The sequence below is a fragment of the Melospiza melodia genome, chromosome 2 (genome assembly GCF_035770615.1).
Source record: "Melospiza melodia melodia isolate bMelMel2 chromosome 2, bMelMel2.pri, whole genome shotgun sequence".
Classification (NCBI taxonomy): Eukaryota; Metazoa; Chordata; class Aves; order Passeriformes; family Passerellidae; genus Melospiza; species Melospiza melodia.
Window position 1 is genome coordinate 142,318,902 of NC_086195.1, and position 17,894 is coordinate 142,336,795.

The window sequence follows — 17,894 nt, forward strand, 5'->3', positions numbered from 1 at the left end:
GGCAGAGCCCAGAGAGGCTCTGGGGTCTCCTCCCCGGGATATTCAGAGCCTCTGCACACACTCCTGTGCCCAGGGATCACCCTGCCTGAGCAGGGAGGTGGCACCAGTGACCCTCTGTGCTCCCTTCCAGCCTGACCCATCCTCAAGCTCTGTGAGTAAGAATTTCTTACTCAACCCATAAAAGGGTGACTGCAGAAATAAATGGGCATAGACGACTATGAGTGGAAAATCCAATTACCAATTTAATTAACCTCTGATTATTTTGAAATATGTGAGGTTTTGCATACAGAAGCCATGGGACAGGCTGGCATTAACAGCTCTGTAGGTCAAAGTCACTTTCACATTCAAGGTGTGAGTTTTAGGATTATTCAAGGATTGCTCTTCCCATTTTTGTGCCATGACAGCACTGAGAGGTTTGGAGGTGCCAGCACCCCAAGATGGGGCTGATGGCTGGCTGGCCCCCTTCTTGGCTGGCACAGAGAGGACTTCTCTTGCAGGCAGGCATGCAAACTGTGCATACACAAGGAGAGATCAGCCAGGGGCCTTTCGTGCTTCTGAGACCTTGACTACACCAGCACTGAGGAGAAATTGCCAGACACAGCTTGGAAGCAGAGCAACAACCCATAATTTGATGAGTCTGAAAGGTCCTGAGCACTGGCTCCAACTCAGATAAGAAGCAGCAAGACATTAAAAAGCCTCTCAGCTCCCAGAGTCAGAAGACTGCTTAATTTCATGTGTTTGGGGGTGGGTTTGAACACACTGCTCTGATTCCACTGATCTCCATACATTTGCTTTTTCCTGTTCTCCCCAGCCCTGCATAAATTGGATTAAAGGCTTGTATGATTGATAGGTTGAATTCATCAGGCAGAAGATTGGGGTCAGAAGGAATTTCCATTAAAAGCAAACTGGAAATGATCTGAGGAAGCCTGGAGGAGGAGCTGAGGGGGCTGAACAAGGAAATATTTCTCTGGAGCATTTGGAATGGATCACTCTTGTATTCAAATTAAAATCAAAGCAATCTGACATTGCAATTTGGGTGACTTTGTTCCAATACAGTTTCTGAGGAAGTCCAGAATTCTTTCTTAAGACTTGCAGGACAGCGTGGAGATGCCATAATTTCAGGTCTGATTTTGCTGAGGGAAAGGAAATGCCAGGATCTGGAAATGTGCATGGGGAAATTAAGACAGAAGGCATCTCTGTTTTATCTATTTCCACAGGAAGTAGAAAGCTCTAACCACTCCTTTTAATAGAAGGTATAGGGAGAAATAATTTGGGTCTAATTTTAGATCATTACTTGCATCATTTTGGGGTTTTTGTTTCACACCAAATACCCCTCTAGCCAGGTAAGCCTTAAATAAAGACACAGCCTTTAATTGCTTTAATCATGTCCCATTTGTTTGAAAGAGACATAACACTGACATAACACTGAAGGACTTGCTTGACACGGTTCATTCCAAATCATGATCACAAAATATTTATAATAGTTTTGTTGGTTTTTTTTTTCTCTTGCATTTTCCACAGTCACTGGGGAATTTCCACCAGGATGCTTTCTGGACACTCCAGGGACCAGTTTGGCTGGAATTTCTGTTGTATTTTGCACAGCACATGGTGAGTGCTTCATATAAATGACCTTTTGCATCTGCAGCATGGGGAGGCAGGGGTTAGAAACAAGCTAATACTTGTTTGGTATCATTACTTGTGTTATCACCATCTGGTGCACAGCTAAAAAAGTACCTAAAATGATTCTGTTACCACCTGGCATTTTCTGGCAGAGCAAAATGTTGAATTTGGCCAGTAGAACTGCAAAGTGAGAGTTTAAACACATCTTGAAGTTTGACTAATGCTGAAATGTCTTTGATACTGTGTATGCACCTCAAGTGGAAAACCTGGAGGGTGGGGGGAAAGAAAAAAATTTTAAAAAAATAGATTTGGAACTCTAAAAATCTTCCTGGTTTTAATTTATCTGCAGAAGGAATTTAGGCAAACAGAAAAGTAAAAGTAGAAATTGAAAGAGATGCAGCACGCTAAAACCAAACCAACCATTGGCTGGTTTATCTCAAAAATGCAATAAATTGGGGGCTGATGAAACCAAAGAGCTCCATTTAGAGATGAGATTAAGCAGTCAGCACAAATTTATTACTTTTGGATTAAAAGCAATCACACAGCATTTGTAATCAACAGAACAAAAAGCAAATGTGATGCTTGTGATCAGGGAGAAGCTGAATTAATTGCTACATGTGTTCCTGCACCCTCAGTGTCACCAGTCACTCCTGACATGCAGGTATCAAGTCACAGGTTGGTTTTTTTTCCCCAGTATTTCTACCCACACATGCACACACTTTTGTTTTCTAAATGTTTTGAAATGAAAAAGTCCTTTCTGGGCAAGTTAAGGAGAAAAAGTGCAGTGCTTTATTTGAAATTCTGATAGGAAGCCAGTTTGGGGACATGACTGCAGCAATTCTGCTGAGAAATGGGAATGGATCCATCACATTCCTCAGCACAGGGGAAGGGTGGGGCTTTGCTTGCAGCATCCCTGGCCAAAAAAAAAAAAACTCTTGGAGCAGCTTCCTTTTGGCTCTGGGGACAAGGTCCCATCAGTGTCAACCTGCAGGGATGGCAGCAGTGCTCGCCAAAGTGCAGAAAATGCACCAAAATTGGAAAATGGGCTGATGATCACTGGCACAGTGTGGGGTCATGCCACACATCTTACAGACTCTGCAGTGTCTTGGTGGAGGGAAGTTTTCAAGGAGATTCACAGTCCCACACTTCCGCTGTAAATTAATATATCTGATCTTGGTCTCTGTTAGCACCAAGATATGCTGTGTAATAAATAGAAATCAGTGTTGAATTTAGGGAAGGAAATAGTTTGTTTTGCTTATTTAGCTCAGAAGTGAATGAGCTGAAGTTTATGTTCATATATTGTACTATGGTTAACATTTCTCCAGTGAGGGGCCAGCAGACATAAACAAATGAGTTCTGCCCACAATTAAGTTCAGCAGGTAACTATTAGGAGTTCAGATTTTCCTATAGAGTTGCAACTTCTGTTATGGAAATTGAGAACATAAATGCATAACTTCTCTGGAATTTGTGAATCTGATTTAAATCTGTGTGATTTATTAAGAGCTGGAAATTGAAACTTTTCTGCTGAGTGGCTTATTTTGATTGGTGGTGTGAAATTCCTTCCCTTGGTTTAGGAAGTATTTGAAAAATGTAAGGTGGAAAAAGGAATAGCTCCAGCTTGACAAGAAGCAGCCCATTGAACTGTGATTCTGTGGTGATAAAATTAGGATACACATCAGAAGCACTAAAAGAATTACCTTTTAAAATTGGTTTAATGCCATGTCATATTACTGTCTAGAGCTCTGTGACCAGATCACTGAGGGGAAGTCCTTGTCTGAAATGGTTCCACTGAGGTGAAGCACAGATAACTTGGAGAAAACTCTCTGGTTTTCTCCAGAAACCTCTCATGTGGAGTACAGCAACTTTTTAGTTCAACTTGTTCAATAACCTATGTAAAAATAATGCTGGGAGAGATTTTGGACTGCTGTGAAGGGGGAGTTGAAGAAAAATTGAACTCCAATATTTGGGTATGAACCAGATCCTGTTCATCCCCAAATACTGGGTTCAGTTTGGGTATGAACCAAATTGAACCCACTGTTTGGGTATGAACAAAGCTTTGCTTATGGACTGAGTTAATTCCTGTGAGGGGACTGATTGTACAAATCCTGTGTCCAGCTTTGGGCCCTCACTCCAGGAGAGACTTGGAGGGGCTGGAGCGTGTCCAGGGCAGGGAAGGGAGCTGGGAAGGGGCTGGAGCCCCAGGAGAGGCTGAGGGAGCTGGGAAGGGGAGAAAAGGGGGATCAGGGGGGCCCTTGTGGCTCTGCACAGCTCCTGACAGGAGGGGACAGCCGGGGGGAACAGGGACAGGAGGAGAGGGAACGGCCTCAGGCTGGGCCAGGGGAGGTTTAGGGTGGAGATTAGGACAAAATCCCTCACAGAAATGATTGTCAAGCACTGGAAGGAGCTGTCCAGGGGAGTTGTGGAATCACCATCCCTGCAAGTGTTCTAAAAACCTGCAGATGTGGTGCTGAGGGCATTGGGTTAGTGATGGGCTTGGCAGCGTTGTCCAAACTTGATGATTCTTCTGGAGGTTCTGGAGCCCAGTTTGTTTTAATGTGCAGTGAGAACCAAGCTCACTGTGGGAGATGTGCTGCTCTAGGGGCACTGGCAGGGCTCAGACACCTCAGTTTGTCTGGATAGAGAAGCACAGTCCTGGATCCATGTATTTAACAAACAAACAGGAGCAGGAGGGACATGGGTGGAAAGAACTGAAATCCACAGGTTTCAGAGGGAAGCTGAGGAGAAACGGCCTCAGCCTTTAACATTTAGCCAGGTTTTGATCTGAGCTGGTGAAATCCTGAGCTGCTCACAGCAGAGGATCTGCATGAGAGAGTTCAGCAGTGGGGTCTGAGCTCTCCACGCAGCATGGCTGGGGAAGCTGGAGCAGAGATGGGAATGGAACCCAAATTTCCTGAATTTCTTCTCAGCCCCTTCAGCCAGGTGGCTGTACCTCCTCCTCCAGAGAGAAAATTATTACCTGAAAAGACATACTACCCTAAAATAAATCCAGAAGTTATGTAATTTGTTGTTATATCAAGGACACAGTGAAAATTTACTGAATCACAATTTGCTTTTATACTGATGAACACTTTTACAGTATTTTCTACCAATACAAGGCATCTGTAACCCTGCAGTGATATGGCCATAATAGGGTCAGAATTAATGAGGGGCAACATGGCCTGAAATTCTCCCATTACCAGCAACTCTCAAACTTCTTGAAGAGTTACATTCAAGCAAGCTAAAAAATACACTGAGCAAACAAGGGAAACATTTTGAAAGATAAAATATTTCAAATACTAGCAAATGAAGCACTTATTGTGAAGAAAGAAAAAGCCTTAGGAGTAAAATGAAATAAAAATCCAGTTTGTTATACCATAATTGTATTATTGCCTCAGAACAATCAATCTATTTTCTTTCTGAGAATATTTCCAAGCAGTTGTTTTTGAGCAATTTTCCTCATATGAATAATCAGTCTTTTGAAGCATGACTCCAGTGTAAGGTCAAAGTTGTTTTTTATATTCTTCAAGCAGCTGAATTGCTTTCTGCTTATGTAATACAGATGTCAAGCTGTTTGAAATACTTGTGCACTTGGGTGACTTGTAAGAAAAAGAAGCAAGAACTTTCTACAGTACTTGATTTTGTCAATTTGAAAATTCATTTCTTGTTTTAAATGGATTTTTAAACTTCATATTTGTGGAAATTCTTCCCACCTTACAAACCAAATACAGTAATGGCTCAGTTTTCAGCAATGACTTTTTATCAGGATTTAACTGTGCTCAAAGTGGAGTGACAGCATTCCTCAATTTTTAGTGAGCAAATTTGTGTCTTATCTGAAATGCCTTTGAATCTGACAGGCAATTGAAAGCTCATTTTTCATCTTTTGAAACACCTACAGGTAATTCTGCTCTGCCAAGGATGAACTTTTGGTCCTACTGAGCCCGTGTCGGTTATGTAAGTTTTATCTTTTAAAAGACATAATAATTGTGACAAGATATGGGGTAACAGGGCCATGTGTTTGTCATGTTTGAGCTGGGCTGGGTGGGAGAGGAGGGCCAGCTATAGAGGCCATATCCATGGATTTTGTGTGGAAATTTTGGAGTTTGCCTGTAACCAAGCAAATTTACAGCACAGCTTCTGAGGAGGGGCTTGTACAGCCCTGGTGTGCTGGGACAATGCAATTTCTCCATGATCAAAAGGCCTCATGAAATATAATTATTGCTATTGTGAGGGCTCCAGAGCCAGCCCCTGGCAAATTGCCACTTAATAGTGGCCAGGCTGCCCCCAGCCACACAGGGCTGGACTTTTCACTGCATCCCATGGCATTCCTGGCTCAGCTTCCCACCAGCTCCAGATCTTTGCACAGTTGTCTGCTGGGCTGTGTAAATAACTCTAAATGTTGCAGTGAGACTGTAAATATTCCCCAAGTAACACAATTCAAGAAAAACAGAACGAAGAAGTCATCCAGAATTTTAGATACTACTGAATAGAGCTGGGAAAAGCAGTTTGCTGGTAGAGCCACAGAGCTTTCAGATAGACAGGAAAAAAACCGTAAAACACCTCATTTTTCACACAGTGCTTTTGTGAACTTTACAACCACATTCAATGAACATGTTTTGGTGGTAATAATTTTATTTAAATAACATAGTTGTAAATTACACCTTGTCAAGAAAAATTAAGGATCAGCTTTTGCAAAAGTTTGCTAAATTTAATTTCCACAATCACAGAAAACTAAGTTGTTTTGGTGGACTGTGTTATTCATCTTTACTTATCTTCTTCTTATAATGACTTTGACAGTAAACAAAGGAATTTGGATTTCTCAATTTTGTAAGCTGTTAATATATAGCTCAAAATGCATATTCAGTGGTACACAAAGTATCTCCTTTGATCAGAAGAGCTTAATTTCATCATAAAGAAGCTTATTTAGCAAGGTGTATACTCACAAAAGACACCTACATTTGGTAGCTGAATTGGAATTAGGTCAGAGCATCTGAACTGTCTTTATCTGCTTGGACAAATGCAAACCACTTTCATTTTCTGTAAAGGACATTTCTTTGTTAAGCAGATTTATTGATAAACTGCTCAATGGGATTTTGTTACGTTAATATTTTCATCTATTATTTTCCAATTTAATTTAGAAGAACAGCCTAAATTAAATTGGGCAATCAGGAAAGAATTGATTAAAACTAAGGTGATACAGATGAAAAAGAGTTTCTGCTCAGGGGTGACAGAAGCAACAGTTTAGGTGTTGTTTTGAGAATTCTGGGGTTTAAGAGAGCCATTTAGCTCTACAAAGGGAGAAGGCAGACTCTGATGTTGCCAGGAACAAGAACAGAGAGAATGTAAAAATTTAGGAGGGTAACATGAAGGATGATATTTGAGTCAAACATCTCATTAAAAGAAGAAAACTGGGAGGGGAATGGAAACAGAGAGGAGCATGTTTTTTCTCTTCAAAGCAAACAAAAAGTTAATACAATATAAAAGGATTTTTAAAAATATATGCTGAAGAAGGGCCAAAACTTTAAAGGCAACTTATGTTCCCATATTTATGAGACAGTATCATGAATACAATTTGAGCAGGGATATTTCCCACTAAACCCCAAAACTTTTAAATGATAGCTCTTCAAAATGTTTTCCAGTGCTTTATGTTTCCTGTAATGGAAAATGTTATCCTTCATTAAAAGCCAGCTAGACTGTCAGTATTTTCCATCATCCTCTATTTTTCTCCTAGGCCTATATTATAATTTAACAGCATTCTTGATCTTCATTTTCCCATCAGAAGAACTATACCAATTTTCCCTTCTGTGTTTTCATCAGTATGGAAAAGGCTCCTTTTGTCTGTGTGGAGTCCAAACCCAGAGGAGCTGCCAAAAACTCACAGAAGTACAAAACAAGAGAGGTAAAGAATAGACATGACTGCTCTGTGCTCCTCAAACCAAACTGCCAGTAGGAAGGTGCACCTTTCTGAAGTCTTGCCCCAAATATCTCTGCCTGTGGGTTCTGTAACTGCCCCCTAATCCTATTAATTATTAGAAATTAATTAATCCTGTTATTATTAGAAATTCCCCACTGCCTTAAGTGCAAAGAGGACTTTGCTTTTAGAAAGACCCAGAGCTGCCTTTTAAGGGCCTTCTGTGGAAAATTCAACTTGCTCAGGTTTAGGCACCTGTTGTAGGAGAAATTACCTAAACCAACTGGTGCAAGACTCAAACACAAACAGGAAAAAACCCCACAGCAAAAAGAAAACCAAACCTTTACATTTCTTCATATATTTCCTGGCTGACTTGGGGAATTCTTTGTGAATGCTGAGAGTTCTTATGGATTCAGAAAGCAGCTGGGTAAAATCCTGGAATAAAGAGCTCACTGAAGGTCTTTAAGCACAAGAACATTGATGTAGTGTTAGAATATTTCTCAGCTACAAATTGCCAGAGGCTGAAAGTGAGTCCTGGAGGGAAGGAGCCCTCCACACCCATTATCATGGTCCTTCCTACATTAGTCAGAGTAAAAGAAAGAGCTTTGCAGGAAGATTTGCTGTGATCTAGGAAAACAATTGTTTTGTAAGAGAACTTCACCAAATGGTGACAGTTTTGCATGTCTGGATGGAGTAATCTGACCCTTTCCCATCTCTACTGAATCTTAGAGTTGACTGGTTTCACAATGTTCCATTTTCTAACACAGTCCCTTTAAAGTAGAAAACAACATTTTTGATCATTTCTAGAGACAATCAGCAGAGAATCCCATGGGATTCCTTGTTTCTGGGCTGGTGTCTAAATGAGCCTTTTAGGACAGCAGAAGTGTGCCATCTGCTACTCTCTGACCAGCTTTGCTTCCCACCCTCTGCTCTGCTCACTTGTTCTTCCTGCTGTCACATGTGCATGAGCAAACTGCCTGAGAGGGCACAAAAGGGCACAAAACCATAAGGGACACACTCAGAGAGAAATGTAACACCAGCTCAGAACAGAAGGGAGAAGGAGATCCTCACATGCCGATTTTCTTTTTTGCCTTTCATTCATTCAGTGCTTGGAGCGGGAATAGAATTCATCTCTGCTGGTTGGAGATCTCCTTCTCTTCATTCCTGGATTATAACTGGTTTATATTTTATTCGCACAGTTATTTCCAAGGCTTAGCTAGATTAGTCACCTGTGTTTGTGTGTTTGAGGCACTGACATTTGTCCAGCTTTTGATATACATAGCAAGGTGAAAAAAGAAAATTATATTAGAAAGTGTCTCCCAGGAACTAAAAAGAGGCTGCTGGGTGTATTAAGTTACAAGAACCCTTCTAAGGAGTTTTAGGATTTCTCTAAGTTGACATACACAAAGTGTGCCAGTCCTTTTGTCTTCCAGAGAGTTAATGTGATTAAGCTTTTTATCTGGCATGCCTTTTCACTAGAGAATCTGCATGAAATCCCCCTAAATTCTCTTCATGTCTTTCCAAAAAATAATATGAGCTTTTTTAACACAGCCTTTTTTACTGTCTGGAATGTGTTTTCATTTTCTAAGTGCTTTTCAAGGTTGAAAGGAAGAAAGTTTTGGTTACAAATGCAAATCTCCAGGAATGAACTCGGGTGAGTGGACTCAAGGCCCACGTCTGGCATCTCCTTTTGAAACCTGAGGCCTCTCTAACCCATTTCATCCTAGATGCTGCTTTTGAATCCTCCAACGTGAACTTCTTCCCTTTGGCAAAGTCACACTGATAAATGATGTCACTGAAATGAAACCCTAGCACGTGTGAGCATGCAATTCCTATTACTGCCCTCTTTCACTTAAAGGGGTTTCTTTCTCTGGCAGAGGCGGGGATGGATCCACATGCTGGACGAGGGAAAGTTGAAACTGTATGTTCTGGATTTTCTCCTGTGAGCAGATTTGTGCATGAAATCTTGTGATTAAAGGCCAAATGGAGAATTTGGGTAAAAACTGGGTAAGTTGGCTTTTAGCAGATGCAAATCTCTCCTTGCTTGAAGCAATGGACCTGAAGGGCACAGTCAGATATCCATTGTTGGCGGGGCTTTTTCAGATGGAGGTGAAGAGTAGATGGAGAATCCCAGAATCCCAGAAGGGTTTGGGCTGCAAGGGACCTTCAAGATGATCCAGTCCCATCCCTCCCATGGGCAGGGACAGCTTCTATTATCCCAGGGTGCTCCAAGTCCTGTCCAACCTGGCCTTGGACACTTCCAGGGGCAGCCACAGCTTCTCTGGGCACCCTGTGCCAGGGCCTGCCCACCCTCACAGGGAAGAATTCCTTCCCAACATCCCATTTAAACTTGTCTTCTGTCAGCTTGAAGCCATCCCCCTCTCTGTCCTGTCACTCCCTGCTCCTGTAAATAATATCTGAGGAAGCAGAAGGCCCCAACCTCCTGCAAGTCTGTGAATTGCTGGATATAGGCTGGGATCTTGTTTTTTGCCTTTCCTCCCCATCAGTTCCCATCCAACCCTACAAAGCAGTAACAGAAACAACATTTGGGTTGAAGTGCCTGGACATCAAACCTTCTTGTGGTGCTTGGAAACCTTGTTATAAAGGACTGAACTGAAATTCCAAAATCTGCTGGAGGAACGAGGAAAGAAAACTCCCAGCTTGCTACTAAATATGTTCCCACTGAAGCAAAGTTGAGCACCACAACTGCTGGGGGAAGAGAAAAGCTTCAAGCAAGAGCAGAGCCCTGAGGTCAAACTGAAGAGAATACTCAGCCACCCTCCTGGCAGAGCATTGTCTGAACATGCCCAGTGCTTTACAGCACTCAACACACTCTGTATTCCAAAAGAATACCCTGCAGCTGAAGTCTGTGCGTTCAAGTGTTTGCTGCACGTTTCATCTTCCAGAGTTTTGAGGATCACCAACATCAACTGTTCTCCAGTAATGAATTTAGACAGAGCTAATCAGGCCATTCTGCAGTAAGCTTGGCCTTTAAAATCCTGAAGTGTGCCAGTCTAATTTTGGCAGTCAATTTTCCTCTTTAGTGCATTTTTACAATTTCTATTCAAACCAGCTCTCCAGATATACAAGTTCCCCAAATGCTGGTTCCAGTGTAAATTATCAGCCTTTCCACATTTAGGCACTGGAGACCAAGCTTTGCAAAGCAGGCCTACATAAAAGAAGGAGAAAGAAAACTCTGAGACTTGCAGAAAATTAACATTTATAACTTCATGTCTTAGCAGCATGTTGGGGTTAAGCAAGAAAATATTTTTGGAAACATTGTTTGCTTGAAAAGGGAAAGAAATTGTCATTTCAGTAACACCTCAGGGGACAAAGAGGAGAGTTTATTTCAAATATTCCTTTGAAAATTAGAAAATACTATTTTCAAGCTGTTCCCAACCATTCTCTAAAGTCTAAAGGAGACAATTTACATGCTAAAATTGTTCTCCCTTTTTTTGGTGACTAGAAATAATTTCTGCAGCATAGAGATCCTTGAGTTCTCCATGGATGCATCTTGGGAGAAAGGGTCATTTTCCTTTAGGCATTGGTGGCATCCAAGATACAGATGGGTGCAAAAGGAACTCAGATTGCCCATGGAGACCCTTTGGACCCAAAAGAATGTTTTCTCATGTCCTTGTTTGGGTTTTGGAGCAAATATTGTTTAGAGGAAAGATTGTCATTATTCTTTTATTTTAAATACAGTTTTTTTTTTCTTTGTCTTCCACCCATTCTAGATTTCAGGAATAACATACAGATGATAAAATTTGGGTAGATAAAAAAAATCACCATTGCAGGTTTCTGCAATAGATATCAGTGACTCTTATAATTTCTGTGACTGCTGAGTCAGAGAGCTTTAAAAAAAAAAAAAAAAAAAAAAAAAGTTTTTTTCTTTTCTGTCTTCCAAGAAAACATGATCCAAAACAAATATCCTCAGATTCCTTCAAAGTTCTGATCTCTGCCATATCTGAGCAGCTCAAAGCAGAAAAGCAAAGAGGTTTCAGTGATAAAATGACTGTGAATTATCAGTGGATGAGAGATCTCTGTGTCCAAGAACAATTCTGACAAAACCCACAGCAGGCTGTTGCTTGGTTGGGTAATAAGTGTAGGTTCTTACTCTTTATGGGACAGGGTTTGTTCAGGACTGCAAGTCCTCAAGGCTGGCTGATATTTCTTTGTGTTCTGAGGGGAAAGTTCTTACGTTAATCAAAAGGGCTGGGAGGGAAAATCAGGGGTTTTTTTCCGTATAATCACCACAATCAATCACCAAAACAGTTCAGCCAGACTTTTTATTGCTTCTTTATCAGCCTCATGACACAGTGAGATCTCTGCCATAAAGGCTCCCTGTGCTGTATGAAGCCTCTGAATTTACCATGGCAATTCTTTGGCTTGTGTTGAGCAGATTTTAATGGAAAGAAACAGTTCTGCATAAACTCCTCATCTTAATCTATGTCCAGTATTACAGAAGCTTGAACTATAAATGCTGGAACAAAAAGATAATGTTTGAAAATGGTGTTTCAACACTGCAAAATAAGCCCCAGCCAGGAAGCTACTGCACTTACTCCCAAGTGCTGCCGGCAAATGTGAAATCCAAGTCCAGCTGGATTTCACACTGGACAGTGCACAGAGCCAGGCATGTTTAAACATCCCTGCTGGAATCAGAGCAGGAAGAAAGAAAAGCAGAGTCAAAGACACTGATCCAGTCATTTCCATGCTTGCTTTGGCCACTGCTCTGCTGTGGTAGGTTTCTTCTTTGCCTCGGAGCTGAGACAATCTCCTGCCATCTGTACAAGCACAGAGCCTGTGCAAAACAGGCAAACAGAACTGGGTCAAGACATCTTGAGGGCCAGTGCAGCATTTAAGCACAATTTAAAAGGAAGTTTGGCTGTAGTGTACCCCATGAGGCCATTTTCAATTTTGTAGCATAACTGCCACCAACTTATTATTGCCCTGATCAGAGTTTGAATGTCTAGAAAGTTGTATACATACTCAATGAAATATAATATTCAAAAAGAGCCAATACAGTTGAAATTGAATGTCTTCAGAGTCTTAGTATTGCTCAAATATGTATTTCATAAAAAATTAAAAGAGAAAATTGAAGAGGACGATCCTCTCAATTTTCAGGGAAGCAACGTTTGAGGGTCTGAGGAAGAGGACATGAGTTAGCCTGGTCAAAGAGAGATTAGGCAGGTTTTATATTTTCTGGGTTTTGTTAGAGCTTTTGTTTCTGACAGAGTCAAGACAGAGTTAACCCTTATTTTTACCTTGTAAGAATCCTCTTGTCCACTGCACATCTCAAGCATTTAGCCCCCCCATGCATTTTATGCCCATGCGGAGCCCTGATCATCTGTTCCATGATTTGGATCTCTTTGCTAGGGAAGGCAGGAGCAGTGTCTGGGGTTGTTTGCAATGCTCTGGTTGATCAACTGTTCCTAATTTCCCAAAATTGTTCCTTTTTCTAGCCCCTTTTCCCTTTGTTCTGTAATTAAGCCCACATGTCCCTATTTTTAACTCCTCTAGTCCTCAGGCCCAAAAGATGTTTCTGATTGTAGATGCTGCCCTTCTTTGAACTTTTGCCTCTCTGACTCAGCTGCTGAGTATCTGACCACTGAGCTGCCCTGGTGCCACCTTGTTCTGTGAGCCAAAATCAGAGTTTTTGTGCTTTAACCACCTCAGCACCCCACCACAGCCAGCAGGAGAGGACAGTGGAGATGGGAGTGCAGTGATGGAGGTCCCTGTGCCCAAATGTCCTTCATTTCCATGTCATTTTGTTATGACAGGACTGATGTGGCACAGTCTTCTCAGGGAAAGCAAATTCAGCTTTTTATGTCCTCTGGCTCTTCATGTAGTGTGTAAGGGGTTTTCTCTGTCTGTGTGTAGCCATGAAAAGTGATTTTGAAAATAAATGGAGCAACTTAGGAAAACAAAAAGAAGCCCCACCTGTCAGGAATGAGGTGAGGATAACTGAGAAGAGGTAACAGGAAAAGTGAATGAATGAATGAAGTAAAAGGGACATAAAGGAGAAAGTGGGAAGGTACAACAAGGGAAGAGAGGGAAATACATGGCAGCAGCACTGCAGTGAGATGGATCAAGCAAGGGGATACTGGGAAGGGAGAAGGAAAAAGAGACACAGAGAGGAAAAATCAAGGGGAAATGGATTCAGAGGGAGCGGAGGAAATCACCCCAGAACATTTATTTGGGGCACATCAAGTGCCTGAGAGATTTGCAGGCTGATGCTGAGGCTGTTCCAACAGCAGGTGTGGTCCCAGCCAGGGGCACAGGAAAAGGGACTCGGGATCCATCCCAGGTGATTTAGGAAGCAGCAAGCTCAGGATGGTGTGGGAAGGACCTGACTGCATGACCAGGAGCAGGAAACCTGGAGGCCAAAGGGGAAGCAGAGAAGGAAAGCCCAGCAGAGTTAATTCAGCCTGAGGAGCTGCCCAGCCCCGGGAGGAGTGAAATTCTATTTTTGGCTGAGAGGGCACTGGCTGGGGATGCTGTCACTCCTTCGAGGAGGCTGTGCCTGTGGGGAGTGTGGGCTAGGGCCAGACCATCCCATCCCATTCCATTCCTGCTGCTCATCCAGCTGCTGGGATCTTCCTTGTAAACAAGCTGCTTATTTGCTTTGGGTTTTTCTCTTCCCCTCTCACTTGCTTCCAGTTCCCCATTTCTTTCAACATAACAGGAAGGATATCAGACACCTCTCAGATTGCATTTTTTCCCAGTTAGCAGGGTGTTTTTCCTACTTATTTTTCATAGAAGGAATAAGTAAGAAAATTTTCCAATTGCTTTTTCCTATTTCTTTTCATTAGTCATTATGTCATTGCCTGTCTATAGCTGTCCATTGCAGCCTTGTGATTTGTCTCCAGCAGGGTATAAATAGTCTCTGTTTACCTGGTTCCTGCTCCTACTTCAAACATTCCCAGTAGCCTGAGGGATGTCACCTTTCATTGGGGCATCACACCTGTGTTACAAAGATTAATAATGAAAGGCCACATGAAAAAAAATCACTTTTGGGATAAAAAACAAGCATTCTCTCAAGCTGCAAGACATTTTTTGCAGTTGTTTAAAGGGATAAAACTTTGTTTCATGTGGCGTCATTTCCATCTTTTCCGATGTCAGGTTAAGATCCTGTTGAACAGATGGAACAAGAGGACAAGGCCTTTGTGTTGTGGCTCTTTGAATCACGATGCAGCATTGCCATCTCATGAGACCTAAAACAGCTGAGGGGGCTGATCTGAATTAGAGGTAGCAAAGAATTGTGAGGGAAAAAAAAGATTTTTCTAAGAGATCAGCAGTGATATAAATTCCAGTGTATTTCAGTGGTGGTTTTGTCCCTTCCAAAATCTTCCTGACTAGATTCTGAAATGGTAGAACACTAGTTAAAAAAAAAAAAAAAAAAAAAAAAAAAAACAAGGCACTTTTTTTTTTAAGGCATGTTTTTCTCTGACCTATGGACAGAAAAATTCTTACATTTACACTCATGAAGTGCCTGTGAAGTAGGAAAATCCTATGTAAAGGAATGCCCCTTTTCTCTGTCTATAAATCCAATCTAAAAAGTGAGAGTAAGGATTCATCTGTGAAATTCCATATAAAATAAAAAGGAGAAGGCAGTGCAGTGTTTTGCTCAGATTCTACAGATATTCTTAGTCCCTCAAAAGAAAAAGTAAGTCTTGAAAGTTTAAAATCTGTCTTTTGATCTAATATTTAAGCATAGTTCTCACTTCATATCTCCTGATAATAATCTTACTCTGATATGGTGAAGAATTGGGCCTATATGTGAAATGCTAAGTGCAACCTGCATTCCCTGATGGTGAAAGAATGAACAAATACAGTACAAAATTTTAACTGGAGAAAAAGCAGAAACCAGCAGGGTCCAAATTGGATTTAAAGTTCTTCCCCTCCTGTTTAATGGAGTATTAGACTTCTTCATTCTGAGAGTGGCCAAGCACTGGCACAGGTGCCCAGGGAGGCTGTGAAGTCTCTCCATCCTCAGAGATTTTAAAAATTCAACTGGACAAGACCCTGTTAAATCTGTAATTAGCCTGGAATTGTTTGGAATACAGAACCTGCAGAAGCCACTTCCGATCCATTTTTTAAAAAATTCTGGAATATCTCACTAAACTCAGTTCTAGGGCATCCAAAGTAGGTACAGGTGTACAAATCCCAGCTATACCACTGGCTGTGCTTTCCTTACACTCCTGCAGTGCCATGTGATGGTGGGAGAGCAGGAAACGTGAATATTTCCCTGCCAGCAGCTGGCATTGTATAAAAGATGAGACAGGGAAAGGCTCCTTTATTTTCTCTAACAGAGCTGCTGGCAGGTGCCATTGCCCACTTTTCAGAGCAGAGGTGTTTTGTGGGCACAATCCAACGCCCATCTCCTCCCACAGCTGTGTATCAGAGCTTTCCCTGGAAAAAACCCTTGAAATGCTGGAATCCAGAGGGGCAGAGCCCACCCTCGCCCAGCTCAGCAGGGACTGTGGAGCATTCTCCTCACAGATGGCCTGCACATGCATGACAGCTCTGCTGTGTGCCGGCCGTCTGTCTGTCCTGCGCTGCTGGGTGTCAGGCAGCCCCAGTGTCCCGGGGTGACTTCAGCATGCTGAGCTGTGCCCCCATTTGTCTCTTTGGCCCAGAAATGAGCTTTGCACCTTTCAGGCTTGTTCTGAGAGCGAGGGCAGGGAGAGAAGAAATGCAGAGTTTGTTTTCAGAAACTGCACTCGCTCCTCCGTGTTCCTGTGCTGTCTGCAGCATGGACAGACAGCAGGACAGGGCTCTCCTTTGCTTCTAGCTAGTTTTAGCTGGCTGAGGCAGAGAAGTTCCCTGGACTATGGTTTTTCTTTTTCTTTAGACCTGTTTAAACCTGCTCTGGACTGAGTGCCCAGATGAGAACTGGCAGCTCACCAGGGCCCGGGATGTGGCATTCTCCAGCACAGGAGGGACTGCTGAGAAACTGAGTAACAGCCCACCAAAGGGACTTTCTGAGTTTGTCATCTCTTTTAAAGTGGCAAGAGGTTTTATTGTTTAATATTGTTGAATTTTTATGCTGGTGAATGCTTTACCTGTTAAATAAACAGGGTTTTGTCACTTTTCTCCAAGGAAAACTTTTCTTGAACTACTTGGGGGAGCAGCAGCCTAAATCTGCTTTCTAAAGGAGCCCCTTTAGAGGTTTTCTCCCAAATTTGCCCTAAGCCAGGACACTCAGGCCATCTGGAACCCCCTGACACATGGCCAGACCCTTGTCCCTCTGTCCCCCATCCTTGTGCTCCAAGGAGGCTTTGGAGGAGTGAGCTCTGCATTTCCAGAGCACGAAGAGCCCGCGATCTTGGCACGCCACTCTTGCTCCATCCTCCAATTCCTGCAAAGCACAAAGGCTGGGCAAAGCTTCCTTCTGCACCACTGCTTTAAAAGCTTGCTGGAGCAACTGTTTGTGCGTTTTTATTCCAGGGTGATGTGGCTGCACCACAAGCAGGTGGCTGTTTCCTGAAGAGCAGTGTGTTCCCAAGGATGGCAGCTTATCTCCAGTGGACTGGTACAGGTAAAAAATCCATTTTAAATTAATTTTTTCCTCACACTAAATGATCCTACTTACGTAGTCTCATGAGCATATTTGATCTTTCCCTTTATGTCCCTTTACCCTCTGCAGTTCTTGACCTCACTTTATGATTATTTGATGTAAAATATTGATGACTGAAGAGAGGTTCATTATCAGCCCAAGGTCTGTGCTGTCTTCTGTCAGCATGTACCCTGGCAGAGATCCCAGAGTCAATGTGAATTTCGTGCAATTACATCCAAAAGCAGCTAAATCTGAACACGTGGTGCCTTCTCAGCTTTTCTGTGAGAGGAAGAGACAGAGAGAGGAGTTAAATTTTGAGTCCCAAAATTAGAGGGTAAACAAAGCAGGAGTCCTCATCAGTGTTGCATTTCTGGGGTCTTTCAGCAGCAGATGTAATTCAGTGTCCTCTGAACTCACCGATGGAAAATGGCCTGTCCTGCCATCCACACTCCTGCTTCTGTAATTCCATTTTTCTTTTGAGATCACTAACCACCACTAGGAATTTGGAACAAAACTATACCTAGCAGAAGAAGAAAGAAAAATGACTTACCAAGTCCTGCCTGTTCCTTGGAAACTTTTGCACATGTAACCGGAGAGAATATGAAATGATCGTGGGGAGTTTAACAGATCTCAAAAGTGAAGAAAGCACTTGAGTCACCACCAAGAAAAGGAAAACAACCCAAGAGGAAAAGACCACCTAGAACTGATGAGGGGCCAGACACCTGCCTTTAATTGAGTGCCTAAAGAAAACAGTATCTGCCCAGCCTTTAATGGGAGCGAGCTGTGACTTGCCTTGACACACGCTGTGTG

At 42.3% G+C, this 17,894-nt stretch overlaps 1 long non-coding RNA gene across 11 annotated transcripts in view; it reads left to right on the top strand.

Moving 5' to 3' along the window:
* The window catches only part of LOC134415266 (uncharacterized), an 85,028-nt gene that overhangs the window by 47,553 nt on the left and 19,581 nt on the right, over nucleotides 1-17,894 (top strand). For 10 of the 11 annotated variants that reach the window (XR_010026995.1, XR_010026998.1, XR_010026996.1 and 7 more), the window contains 5 exons: nucleotides 1,522-1,608; nucleotides 5,516-5,571; nucleotides 7,435-7,516; nucleotides 9,406-9,535; nucleotides 16,976-17,066. This is a non-coding gene — a long non-coding RNA (uncharacterized LOC134415266). The remainder of the gene's footprint in view (nucleotides 1-1,521; nucleotides 1,609-5,515; nucleotides 5,572-7,434; nucleotides 7,517-9,405; nucleotides 9,536-16,975; nucleotides 17,067-17,894) is intronic. The other variant, XR_010027001.1, reaches the window with a different exon arrangement.